The sequence below is a fragment of the Canis lupus genome, chromosome 23, assembly GCF_011100685.1.
Source record: "Canis lupus familiaris isolate Mischka breed German Shepherd chromosome 23, alternate assembly UU_Cfam_GSD_1.0, whole genome shotgun sequence".
NCBI classification, from domain to species: domain Eukaryota; kingdom Metazoa; phylum Chordata; class Mammalia; order Carnivora; family Canidae; genus Canis; species Canis lupus.
This window is the reverse complement of record NC_049244.1, coordinates 47,386,868-47,400,414: the sequence shown is the minus strand read 5'-3', so window position 1 is coordinate 47,400,414 and position 13,547 is coordinate 47,386,868. Positions and strand designations below refer to the sequence as shown.

Sequence of the window (13,547 nt, the reverse complement as noted above, 5' to 3'; positions counted from 1 at the left end):
ACGGCCTACCAAAATACTTGTTCCTTAATTTACACACAAACACATCTCTAAGAAAACTACTTGAATGTGGACAACGTATTATTTTTTTTTTAACTTCTCAAGTGTTTTCTGCTTCATGCTTCCTGTGTATTCCCATATTCCTAACCCCAATATGAGTCTCTTTGGTCTTTTGCCACCATCCATACATATCCTAACATGGGCCTATCTTCCTTCTAACCCTTTGCATCTCACTGCTTTGATCATTTTATGTTATCTCAGTGAGGTTTAGAGTCCCTGAGCAGTCACATCACTCATTTAAATGTCAGTCTACAACCAGGATCCTATGGGAATAGTAACATAAAGAAGCAAGAATAAGTTGGGTAAATGAGAGACACTGCTTGAGATTCACTTTCTCTGACACGGTTTTCTACATATCCTTTCCCCTGCTCCATACCCCCCCCCCCAATTAAACCCCCACACATCCTCCCAGAACCCTAATTACCACATTACTGAAACAAAAGTAGTCTTTAAGGACTCCTCCCATATGCGTACACGGGGAGTCCTCTGCTCCATCTCAGACTCTCTCTCCGGGATGGGAACCTAGCACCAAAGACAGTGTGTGAAAACTACCACTCTTTGTGTTTACATAGCACACTATGATTTTCTATAATCCTCACAACCACTGCTGGAAGTCATCCAAGCAGATGCTACTACCTTATTTTAGAGGTAAGGAATCCAGCTTTGGGATGTGAAACGTCTGGCCAAGGATCATATGTTTAATGAACAGCAATGGTCTTACTTGAGAATTGACCAGCCTCCTTCCCGTGTCACTTCTGAGGATACTAAATAATCTAACTAATCGACTCCTGAAAGCCTCTATGGGCAAAGTACTGTCTTGGGCTCTCAACAATCACATTCTCCCAGCAGCCTGGAAAGGTTGACAAGGTGTACTTTGTAATTCGGGACTGCATGATCCCTGCCTAGAAAATGTAGAAAGTGAAGCCCCAAAAACACATCAATAGTAAATGGTGACTATGGGGTTAGAACCAGGTCTTCGCATTCCTTGACTGTCTCCCTACCACAGGGCTCTATATTTGGGACTATAAGCATGGTAACACCACAGGGGAAACGTATGACTTTGTGTTAAACTGCATTTGGGGAACCACAGGCACACACACACACACACATATTCCTGTTTTGGGATAGACAACCCAAAATACTGTATTTTTAATAATTTTAAAAACTAAAAAGAAAACAATTTCTATAATAAAGTTAATGTTCTGAATAGTGACATTACTCTATTCTATATAATTTCAATTTTCTAGGTAGCACAGACTGTAAAATACATGCCCTGCTAGAGAGCTCCACTTCTCCTAGAGCAGATATCATGAACAGCTGAACTTCTGATCCTTTAAAATTACAGGAAAAAAAAAAGGGGAAAGAGGTATCTGTATAATATCTAAAACTAGGACACCTTTTAAAGGTATCCTTTGGGGATGCCTGGGTGGCTCAGTTGTTGAGCATCTGCCTTTGGTTCAGGTCGTGATCTTGGGGTCCTGGGATCGAGTTCCGCATTAGGCCCCCCTGCAGGGAGCCTGCTTCTCCCTTTGCCTGTGTCTCTGCCTCTTTCTCTGTGTCTCTCATGAATGGATAAATAAAATCTTTTAAAAAATTTAAAATAAAATAAAAAAATAAAATAAAATAAAATAAAATAAAATATAAAATAAAATAAAAAATAAAATAAAATAAAAATAAAATAAAAAAATAAAATAAAATAAATAATAAAATAAAATAAAATAAAATAAAATAAAATAAAATAAAATAAAATAAAATAAAATATCCTTTGTCAGACAAACCCAGATTACTAAGTAGTTTTCTTGCCCCATTCACATTCTAGGATTCAGATGTTTTTGTTTATATTTTTTTTAAGGAGCAGATACTGGCCAAGCTATTTTATAAAGGGGCAACAGGCTGAACTCACAATGGTGTCACACTGCAGTGGCAGGACAGTGAGAAGGACATGAGTCAATCCCAGAAATAAACAGAGTAATAATTCTCTGGGCAGTATTTATATATAAAAAGTATGCTGGAAGACCTGTTTATTATAGTTTACGACTATAAAAATTGTATCTGAGCATAAGAAGACATAAATGAGGGAAACTGTTGTCTTGCTTAGCACACATTTTAATGACTCAGGAAGAGCTTTCATAACACCGTGAAAACAGACGCTGGCCTTATGATCATGGCCATCCCCGGCCACTCTGCTGCACGAGATGACAGGGTGCCTGACAAATGGAAGCAAAAAGTCTTTCCACTTCACACTATTCTGGAATTCATGCTTCTTCCCATGAGGAACAAAGTGTCCTGAAATTGAGGCCTGAAGCAATTTTATATACATGTAGGGGAGAAAAAAATAAAAAGGGCTTAGGTGAGCCACACAGTGATGACGGCCTCTCCTACTATTGCTGCTAATCAATTCACTTTGGCAACAAGTGTTGTGCTAAAGGGACAAGCTCCATGGTGACTCCCTCATATTCTGGGATGACTCAAGCCAAAACACATGGCAAAAATAATGACGCCTTGTGCTGCCTCTCCACTCTGTGCTTTGGATTAGACTTACTAGAGTATTACAATCAGCCAGGAACAGATTAATTCTTGGAAACAAAGTCATATTTAGTGGCTAATTTTCACATTAAGTTGGTTTTGAAATATATATTCTGTAATAAAACAATAGGGGAATACTTATTTCCAGCAGATGAGCCTGAATTTGGCCAATAATCTAATAACACCGTTCGCCTAGCAGTTACCGCGTCCTCTGCTCACTAATAAACGACTGCATTTTTCTAACTGGATGCTCACTGGACAATGAAAGAAGATAAAATCTGGAAGAAAAAGTTAATTCTATCATCTCATAAGACTTCAGTGTTTTAAGACCTCATTATATCTTAAATAATGTACATTCAAATATTTTATGCTTAAAGCTAAAAAGGAAATTTAGTCTCAATTTCCAGGATTATCAGATGCATGTTAATAAGCCAAAGTTTAAAATATTTTGCTTCCTTTTATTCAATCAATGTCAAATTATATTCGCTACGTAATTCTTATTTTAATCAAAATTTAAATATTTATGCCCTAGTTACATAATCCTTAGGGTTTAAAATCTGCAAAGCAAAACTAAAGTGGCTATATACAAACTAATTTAATCCTCACATCAGCACTATAAAATAGGTAATACTATTGTCCAGTTCCTTGACGTAGTAAGTGAACCAAAGGAAACCGGGCTCCGATGCCCTCGTACCAACCCTGATGCTATTTTGTCTCTCAGACACTTGGCCAGGGATTGTCATTCTTTGTTTTGTCTTGTTTTATGTCCGTACTTTCAGTTAGTTATCTGCTCATTCCTTTACTTGCTAAACATGAGCACCCGAACAAGTGCCAGGCTCTGGAGGAATAATGATGAATAACACACCGGTTATGCTTTTCAGTACAATGTTCCAAGTCTGGTGAGGACAGCGGACTTTGGATGAAATAATTAAATTCTATTGACAAAACTGCTGAAAGGACAGGTAAAAACTCCTATAGAAGCAAAGGCTTGGGGATAGTCATTGAAAAACTCTGAATCTCAATTCCCTCAACTGTAAAAGAAAGAAAGAAAGAAAGAAAGAAAGAAAGAAAGAAAGAAAGAAAGAAAGAAAGAAAGAAAGAAAGAAAGAAAGAAAGAAAGAAAGAAAGAAAGAAAGAAAGAAAGAAAGAAAGAAAGAGAAAGAAAGAAAGAGAAAAAGAAAGAAAGAAAGAGAAAAAGAAAAAAAGGCATAAATAACAGGTGTTAATTCTGAAGAAAAGAATTCTAAAACCATATCAACTTGATACTAACTTCTTTTCCATAATAAATATGCTCAGGGCATTTTATTTTTCATATGTAAAATATGTGATATCACAGTGAATTAATTAAGGCTATCAAACTCCAATTTAGGAGATTTGCTTTATAATCTAAAGAACAGAGGGCATTTGAGTACAGAATTAAGCTATAGAAATATCATATAGTCCTTTCATTAATCTATGATCTTCCACCTGAATATATACCTGAAGTACCTGCCCTAATAGCAAAGCAATGACTGCAATGCAACCACTTAAAATATGAAAAATTTAATATTTAATCCACTTATCATTAAAGCTTCACATCGTAGAGCCTGGCAAAAGATACTATGAATAAAAGCTATTGTGTATTCCTCAGTCAGCTGCCTCTCAAGTATGCTTTTTTTTTTTTATCAACAATTTTGTCTATTGTCTACATCTCTCTCATTAAATGAATCTACATCTAGGCTTGTAGGTAGCAACCAAATTACTTCTTTCATTCGAATCGGGGGACTAAGTTTTGATTTGGAAAGATCCCCAGTGTTCAGCCCACAGCAGCTAAAATTTATGCTCACACTGATTTCTCATCTTCTTCAATACTTCCTAACTATGTGGCATAGGCCGGGTACTCTTAATACTGAGAGGGCTAGGATGGGTGGTGGGCTGCAGAGATCTCATAAACCCCTGAAAGTCCTGCCAGGTTTCAGGGTTAAGTGCTCATACTCACTGAATTTCATAAGTCCGACCAGATTCTCAAGATGAACCATTAGCTAAAAAGATGAGAATGTCTTCAGACAGACTCTTTATCCAGAATACACAGGAGATAGGACAAGGACTCAATAAACAAAAGACTGTAGAATTAATATTTATTAATATTAATATTTCCCACTTGAATTCACCTAGAGGCGTCTATCTCTTACCTATCCACCTGTCCCATCATGCCTCCCCAAAAACAGCAACGTAAAAGACAAAGCAAAACACACAGTGGCTTGGTCAGTTCCCATGCCCTATTCTGTGTTAAGTACCACGGAAGCTTCCTTTTCCAGCTTCTGTTGCGATAACGTTGGTGCCACATAACTAATTCTAGCCCAGGGACCCTGAGCTGGCGTAAAACCTCTGGGAAGAAATGGGTAAAAGCCACCGTTTTCTCCCTACCTCTCTGTCAGAGCTTCAGCTACCTTGGAAGTCACAAGTTGGAGGAAGATGGAGCAAACTCAGATCCCGGAGTCACTGGATAGAGTGCACCACTGAGTTTACAGGAGCAAGAAATAAATCTTTGCTGAAATAAGCCACCAAAATGGGGGGAGAGGGAGGGAGGATATTTGGTATTTCTGTAGCTTAATTCTGTACTCAAATGCCCTCTGTTCCTAATACCAGCCTATCCTCATATCCTCAGAATTAAGATTAAAAAAATAGACACATTAGTTTAAATCTATTTAGGGATCAATTAAAAAGGGGGGTTGTTTATTCCAAGTGCTTCTATCTTTTTATAAACTCTTCATTACGGGGGGGGTGGGGGTACCTGGGTGGCTCAGTGGTTGAGTGTCTGCCTTGGGCTCAGGTCCTGGGATCAAGTCCCACATTGGGCTCCCCGCAGGGAGCCTACCTCTCCCTCTGTCTCTGTCTCTCCCTCTACATCTCCCATGAATAAATAAATAAAATCTTAAAAAAAAAACCAACTATTCATTACAAAGTCGACTTAAACTAGTTTATTTAGTGACATACCACATAATCCAAAAAGTTTATGTCCGTGCACCTCCCTAGTAAATAAGGATAAAACGTAGCTTAATGTCCAAATAAAAACAGATACGTAAGTCCAAGCAACAGTAAAGAGCATTCACACAATGGTGCAAGCCACTGGAGGTACAGAGCCGAGGTCTATACAGTCCTGAGACACCCCAGAGGACTCACACCAGTAAACAATGACAGTAGGCTCCAGTGTGGGATGCTATGGGGACATCTCCCACACATGGGAATAAAAGGACCAAGAGAGGCTCCCCAAAGGAACTGTCACTGGTATTGAGAGTCTAGAAGGACAGGTAGTAGTTAATTAAGAAAAGAAAGGTGGCAAAGTTTTGTTTTTTTTTTCTTTTAATGAGAAGATAGAATGATGAGAGAGCACAAAGGTGAGACAGTGAGGTGTGTTAAAAATAAATAAATAAAAACCTCCAGGGAGGCTGGAGAGGAGAGGCTAAACTAAAGGGTGTTTCGGGGTAGTTCTAGGGAGGTGGGCCAGGGCAAATGGTGCTGCAATTTAAAATTCCAGTCTAAAAAATAATAATAATAAATAAATAAATAATAAAAATAAAATAAAATAAAATTCCAGTCTAAAAAAATAAATAAATAAAACAATAAAAAATAATAATAAAATTCCAGTCTAGGGACACCTGGGTGGCTCAGCGATTGGGCATCTGCCTTTGGCTCATGTCATGATCCTGGGATCGAGTCCCACATCGGGCTCCCTGCAGGGAGCCTGCTTCTCCCTCTGCCTGTGTCTCTGCCTCTCTCACTCTCTGCGTCTCTCATGAATAAATAAAATCTTTATAAATAATAAAGTAAAATTCCAGTCTAATTAAAGGACCTTCTCATGCCTTCCCAGGCGCTTCCAGGAGACAATAGGATGTTTGTGCAACTGGAGGATGGTCATGATCAGTCAATGCTTTAAAGGATTCTGGGTAATAATGATCATAATACAAAGAGATGAATATGTGAAAACTGTCATCAGCCACCTGTTACTCATTTAGATATACTGTGTCACCCTTCAATTTTTCCTTCTTCATTTATCTTGAGGAGAAATAAAATATTTTGGGGAGGAATTACGATCAAGTGGCTTTACATTATAAACTTTACAGCTTTACATAATTTAGAAATTTAAATAGATATTTCAGTTTCAGTGTAATACTGAGTCTAAAACCATGAGAATGGCAACCAGTTCATAATCTTTCTGTCTACGGAGCTCTACTTAAAAAAAAATGGAACACTATTATTTATGTAAAAGGTAAAGAAAGTGGATGAGTAGTAACCATAAAATAGTAACATAGTATAAACAAACAGGAACATATTTACTCTATTTTTGCTAAATGGGAGGCAGAGACAATCTTCCTTTTTTTTTTTTTTTTTTTTTTGCTTCGGCCTAGAATTATTTTTGCTCATAAAGAAGCAAAAAATATAATTCAACTAGCCTAATTAAAGGATTTATGCCTAGAGTAGGGATGAGACCAAAGTTAAAGACATAAACCTAATCTGATTTGGTTGACATAAACAGTGGTATAAACCAACTGTTCAGCCAACATTTGCTCTGCAAACTTTTGTCTTTTCATGATTGTCTTTCTGTCCAATGTTTCCACTTTCTACAATAAAGTTTGGTTAAAAATTTCATCGGGCTTTGGAAGCATCCACTTTTGAGCTCTACGTTATATTTTGTTATGGTGTCACTTTCTTAACCAGGAAAAGAAGAAAAAAAAAAAAAAGTCGGATGTAAAAACCTGTCCCATCCATTTGAAATGGAGAATTTGTTTTAGAAATTGTTTTTGAGGTTCACAGAGATAGCTAATTATAGCCTTCAGCCTTGTACTTTGATGGGCAGCCCAGGCTGTGAGACCTGTCCCCTGATAGCACGGGCTTGCGGGGTTCCTGAAATACATTAGGGGATCACATGGAAAGGGATCACCGTAAGCAATGAGTATACACGGATAAAACATGTTCCCACCCTCACAAACCCTACAGCCAGGCTGAGAAGTCAAGTCACACTAATGAGTTTAAAAAGCAATGTACAAAAAAACGTGGAGACAGGAGGCAGTAAGCTACCCACACACCAAACAAGATGGAACTAAAGATGCAGGGGAGGACCTTCTTCAATCTGACTCTCAGGGATCATTTGGCTCATCTTGCTTCAAAAGTCAGCTCCTCCCCATTTTTTTCTGACCCCCTTCTCAACGTCTCTGATGTATGGTACCCTCCGATATTCCTACTCCAAGGAATCTTGGAATCTTCCTTTTTTTTCCCCTTCTCCACTGACTTCTGTACCTTCCTTTAGTTGAAAACGTGTGTTTCCACTGGAGGAGCACCTCTAGTCTTCCACAACTATCTTCTCTCCTCCGCCGAATTCTCCAGCTGACACCCACTTCTTCTCTTCTTTCTGTTCCTGAATTTCTTTAGAGTTGTCTAAACTTGCAGCATCCTCATAGGCATCTTCCAACTTACCAGTGACTCATCTTCTTGGAATCTGGTTTGTGCTGAGGATCCCCCCCACTCCTGTCTCCTCCCTTCCAATGCTACTCAGAGTGCCTTCTCGAAGCTCTCTGTGCTTCTCACTGCCGGTCACTGCCCTTTCCTCATTTCTTGTCCTATCTGCAGCATCTGCACCATTAACAACTTCCTTCTTTTTCCTTTTGCCTCTCCCGTTCCCTGTCACTTTCTCTGGCTTTTCTCCTCTCCCACCTGCTGATTAGAGAGAGATATACCATTTGTCACCACATCCTTTTTTTCTCACCATCCATGGTCTCCCCAAAGATAACACAGCACTGTCCTGTGACACAGCACATTATCAGTGCCAAGGGAGTGGCCTTCAGGTGCTTTTTCTATAAATTAACAACCCAACCAAATCAGTTATCTACCCCCTGCTTATCCTCTCCCCAGAGAAAGAGAACACGTCAATTCTAACACCTGTATTTCTTACACAGGCAAAGAGCAATCCCATCCTTGATCATCCAAACTAGAAACCTCAAGGTCATTCTCGACCCCCTTTCCTAGCTCTCCTGCTGAGAAATGAGAGATAAAACAGTAGCACAGTACAAAACATTTACTGTGCATCACATCAATCTTCCTGAAATACCTCTGAGTGGGCTACATGATTTTATTGTTCAAGATGGGCTACTATGAAGCAGGAACTAAATAATTTCCTATTATTAGGATGACTAATAGGTTAGTCAGAAATGATATTCAGCTTTTCTAGTTCAGAAATTGCCTCTAGGCTTTGTTAGCAATAGTAAAAAAGAAAAAAAGAAAACTTTCTACAGGGAAAGCTCAGATAAAATCAAAAGCTAGTGTTTTGATAAGCTGTTCATTCAGAAGCGCAAGTTTCCATTCTTTTCCATTTTTTTCAAAAAAAAAATTTTTTTTATCTTTTCATTTCTTAACATGCCGTAGATAGAATGTTACGTTAAGCAATTCACTTACAAAATAATGCGAAACAAGTTTCCAGTTGTTCTGCTCACTCAAGAAAGCCACTGATGTTTGCATTTTTCTTAAATATTGTTTATGGACTTCTCCAAACTATGAAACAAGACACTGGAGGTAACATAAGTCAAAAACTAGCTCTATAAATTAGTACCAAGATAAATAAATGCAACAGCTAGCAATAATTACATAGTAAGCCCTGAAGAACTGTTATTCGAGTATTTTCAAATGTCTGCAGTGTGTGTTTACACAAGTACTCTATTTAGCACAAGGGATACATTCCAGGGGAATGAGCCCCATGAGAGGGCATGATAGCCAGTACTTGGGCTAATCTGAGCTTGCTTTTCTGTCAGCAAAGGCTCTTCCTTTCTCTTCAAATTCCCACCTCAGTTTATTTCTACAACCCCTGTTTCTGCTCCCAGGTTGTGGTAAGGCTTAGTACTACGTTGTTCTCCATGAGGTCCCGCCAAGACTTCCAAAAAGCCTCATTTCCATGTTAATATTTAACCCGTGTCCTCAAACCTTTTCTCCAGCAGTCAAAAACCTACCATGATAGTGGCAAGCCCAGTGCTTTTTCTTTTTTTTTTTTTTTTTTGAAATACAGCAAAGACCTTCAATATACTTTGGGGTGTTGCTGCTGGTGGCTCAAAGTTTAAAACTATGTAGCGTGTGGTGCTCCTTTAATAACGATTGCCATAAAATCCCAATGAAAATAGGGATGGAAAACACACCAAATTCTTCGAAACCCCTGTAATTTTCCTAATCCATTTCTATTTATTTTATTTAGAATGCGATTATATGGATCAATGTTTATTTTTAGACTAGTACCAACTGCCCTTTTTGCTTATGGTTTGTGTTTTCTCATCTCCTGATTCCCCGAAGCTCTATAAATGCAGGGTAATTCAACCTACAAAAACAGTATCTTATAACCTAGAAAAGTTCTCATCCCACTGTAACAACTGGCTGTTACTACAGGAGAAAATGAGGAATTGAACCCAATTTCTTCCAATGAATTCTTTGTAGTATTTTTAGATAACGATTTTTTCCTAAAAATAATAAATAGGAAGAATGTGTTACCACTAAGCTTATCCATTCATTCACCCACTCTCTCTTTGATTTTCACCAACACACACTCATTTATTCAATAAATACACATTGGCTTATCCAGCTGTTTGATGAAATAATACACTCTGTTGATACAGCAAATTCTATACTCTCTAGTGTTAAAAATACATTTTCTCCTTAGGGGAAGGTGCTTGTTTTCCATACTGTTTTTTTTTTTTTTTTCTTTTCTTTTTATTCCCATTACATGCATTTTTCCCTCTAGGAAAATTCTTTGGGGCAACAGAAATCAGTTTCCCAAGTGTAGAATAAATTTTAAACAGGACCTTGGCGTTTACAATTTATGGCTTATCTCGAAGGAAGAGAAGAGTCTGTACTCTCCCCTACCCCCAACACCACTATTCTTTCAAACAGATTAAAATTTCTACCACCAATTCTATTATAGAAACAATCATCATGCTTTCAATGTTAGTGTTCACGAGAGTGATACACAGGTGTGTCATCTGTGGGCAGGATTCTAGAAAAGGCTTGCTTTTCACAGTTTACTTTTAAACGTGGACTTAACAGCGCTTTTCAGATAAATGAATTACTTCACAAACAAGATGAAGCAGACTTTACAAAAGGTGCTGTTCTTTGTGTTATCTCCACTAGATTTCATTCCATTCAGGGAGGCAAAACGATGGGTGGGCTTCCAAGACACATGACCCGAAGTAACAGGGTGATTAAATGCGGGCCTGTCCCAGAAAACTCAGGGACCGAAACAAAGTCCAGTGCTTTGTCCACAGCCTTCTTACATGACTTCTACTCTTTTTTCATAAAGCTCCCAAGTCCCATCAAAAGTGCCCAAAACATTACAAATCTTAAGCAGAAACTGACCCGATTCCATAAGAAACGGTGGATTTGACTCACAGGTAGGAAACGGCCCACCTGAAGCCTTAAACGTGAAATCTAACTTTAAAATATCTTTCAAATGGGAAAGTATGACTTCAAAGTAATTAAAGGAGAGTTCTAACTCAGTCTGAGGTTCTGTTAATAAAACTCAAGTGTCCATTCGATTAGCATCTTTTAAGGAATTCACTTTCCACCTGTTACTTTTCAACCCACCAAAGACACCTGAAAACCAATTCTGGTTCTCCAAAGGACCTACAATCAAACTCTCCTCTGAGTTGAGGGGGTCCTGCTTAAAGGGCTATTTCCATGCAACCATCCTAATATGGTACAGTTAGGGACTGCTCTGTTATATGGGAGTTTATCAAATGTGCGTTTGCAGATCCATCAACATAGCTTCAAAATTAAAATTACATAAAAGAAAGGATAAGCTCAATCCGTCAGTCCTTGGTCTCTGAAAATACAATATAGTTTACTTATTTCCTTAAAGTAATTTCACTTAGGTATTTGGTGTGGGGTCTAAGGCGGGTGTCACCACAACTACTGTGACAACCGGTTCCACGAGAGGTTTCCAAGAATGGTGACAATGACCCAACACGGCTCCCTTTAGTTAGAACGTTTCCCTCTTCGCGCTGACCCTTGGATTTCCAATGACCAAATTTTCCTCGAGGAGACACTGCACCTGTTGGATTTGTACCACTGCCTCTCATGTTGTTGTTGTTGTTGTTGTTTTAAGGGAAAAAACAACAGATTAAAAGTGCCAAGAACACATCCAGGGCAAGGTCTGGGAGGAGAAAGCCCGGTACTCCGTGATCTCAGCTATTTCGCGTGTATAGGGCTCTCTAGGTGGGGTTTGACTCTTGCTAGTTAGGCCACAGCGCTTCACTATCATCTCTGACTTCCTACCTAATTAAAACTCGCGTGATCAATCTCCAAAATAAGCCAAACTCGGGCATCAGAAAACAACAGGAAAGCAAAGCCCCGCTAGGGTGTCTCCACACACAGGTAGGCCCAGCAGAATTCAAGGGCACAAAAGCAAATGATGAGAAAGGACTATAGGGAGTTAATATCGGGCAATTCCTGTTCCGGTATAAATCCTTTATGGGAGAAGCAAAAGCCTGTGCGTGTGTGATTCCGTGTCTACACGTTTGGGTGCACACACAGTGAGCCGGAGGAGAGGGAGGAGGCAAGTTCACGGTCACACCGGAAAAGAAAAACACAGGAAGCCCCCACCTGCTACACAGTAAGGGATGTAGGTCAGTGAGGACTCTGCCACTTTGGACTCAATTCCCCCCCCCCCCCCCCCGTGCCTTCACATCGGCTGGGGCTTCGGCAAAAAAGCAAAAGGTCCTGAGCGTGCAACCCACTCAGCACGTGGCTTAAGAGTGTGCGCTGGAGATCCTGGGGAAGGTTCCACACTCTCTTAATATTATAGAAGCACCGCTGTAACATGGTCTTTTTCAAATTAAGGAGACACAAATGTTCACGGACATTTTAACTCTCAGTTGAAGTTTCCTAAACAACCGTCCTTCAGGTGCCAGCACACGATGTCCTGGGCCGGAGCGCGGGGCTCAGGTGTCGGCCGTGCGCTCCGCGAGGGACGGGACACCTGCTCGGGTGGCCGTGGCACCTCCGTGGCCGCGGGAGGAGCGCCAAACCTGGCTGGGCTTACCACTGCACACCGGGAATTTTCTTTATTCTTTCCGGTGTCTGTTTCTGATCCAGACTCTGATTGAAAGACGCTTTTTCATCTTATTATTTCGGGGGAGCGTATGAGTAACAGAATCTGTGATTAAAAAGCCTCACCGTTTTACCGATCGTCCCCCATAAATATTTCAGCTTTTAGAATAACACTCTGACTTCCCACAGCGTCTGCATAAGCTCTTCCATTTTCTGTCCACGTATTACAAATTACGACCTCACAATATTACATGGTTAAAACTGTATTTTTGAGGACTTCTTTATATGAGGTCATGTATATCGATGATGTATTGACAGATACATTTTTCCTCAAGTCTCTGGCACCAAAATCGAGTTTTTAAGACTAGAAATCCTATTTTTAACTGTATGAAAAACTAGTGTAAGTGGATTCTAATAGATCTTTGTTTTTTAAGATTTTGTTCATTTGTTCATAAGACACACACACAGAGAGAGAGAGAGAGGCAGAGACACAGACAGAGGGAGAAGATGCGGGTCTCGATCCCAGGACCCCGGGGATCACAACCTAAGCCAAAGGCAGACGCTCAACCGCTGAGCCACCCAGATGCCCCTGGATTTCAATTTTTAAAATTCTTTTCTCTAAACTCTTGAAAGGTTTTAAAAACCTGGAATACTTTATTCACTACATTCATTAATCAGGCTACGCTGGCAGCTTCCTTTCTCCCAGGCCCCTAAGCCAGGCATTAGAAACACTATGTGCGTTCAGCTCCCTGGCCCACCACCAGGATCTGCCTTAACCCTTCCCTCTGTCCCTGAGGGAGCCCCCACGTGTCCTACGCTTCCTGCCCTGAGGCCCTGCTCTCCAAGCCCTGTGATGGCCATGATATCCTCAAACGAGTTCTTCTTTTACTTAGCAAGCACCCATC

The 13,547-nt window shown here is 39.7% G+C and overlaps 1 protein-coding gene across 20 annotated transcripts in view; it reads right to left on the bottom strand.

The window, feature by feature from the left end:
* Positions 1–13,547, bottom strand: part of MBNL1 (muscleblind like splicing regulator 1) — a 203,548-nt gene that overhangs the window by 90,935 nt on the left and 99,066 nt on the right. The window contains exon 1 of one of the 20 annotated variants that reach the window (XM_038571259.1): positions 7,861–7,985. The exons of the other annotated variants lie outside the window; for them this stretch is intronic. The gene's annotated coding sequence lies outside the window, so the exon portion shown is untranslated. Of the gene's footprint in view, positions 1–7,860; positions 7,986–13,547 lie in introns of those variants that run through there. 20 annotated transcript variants of the gene reach the window in all.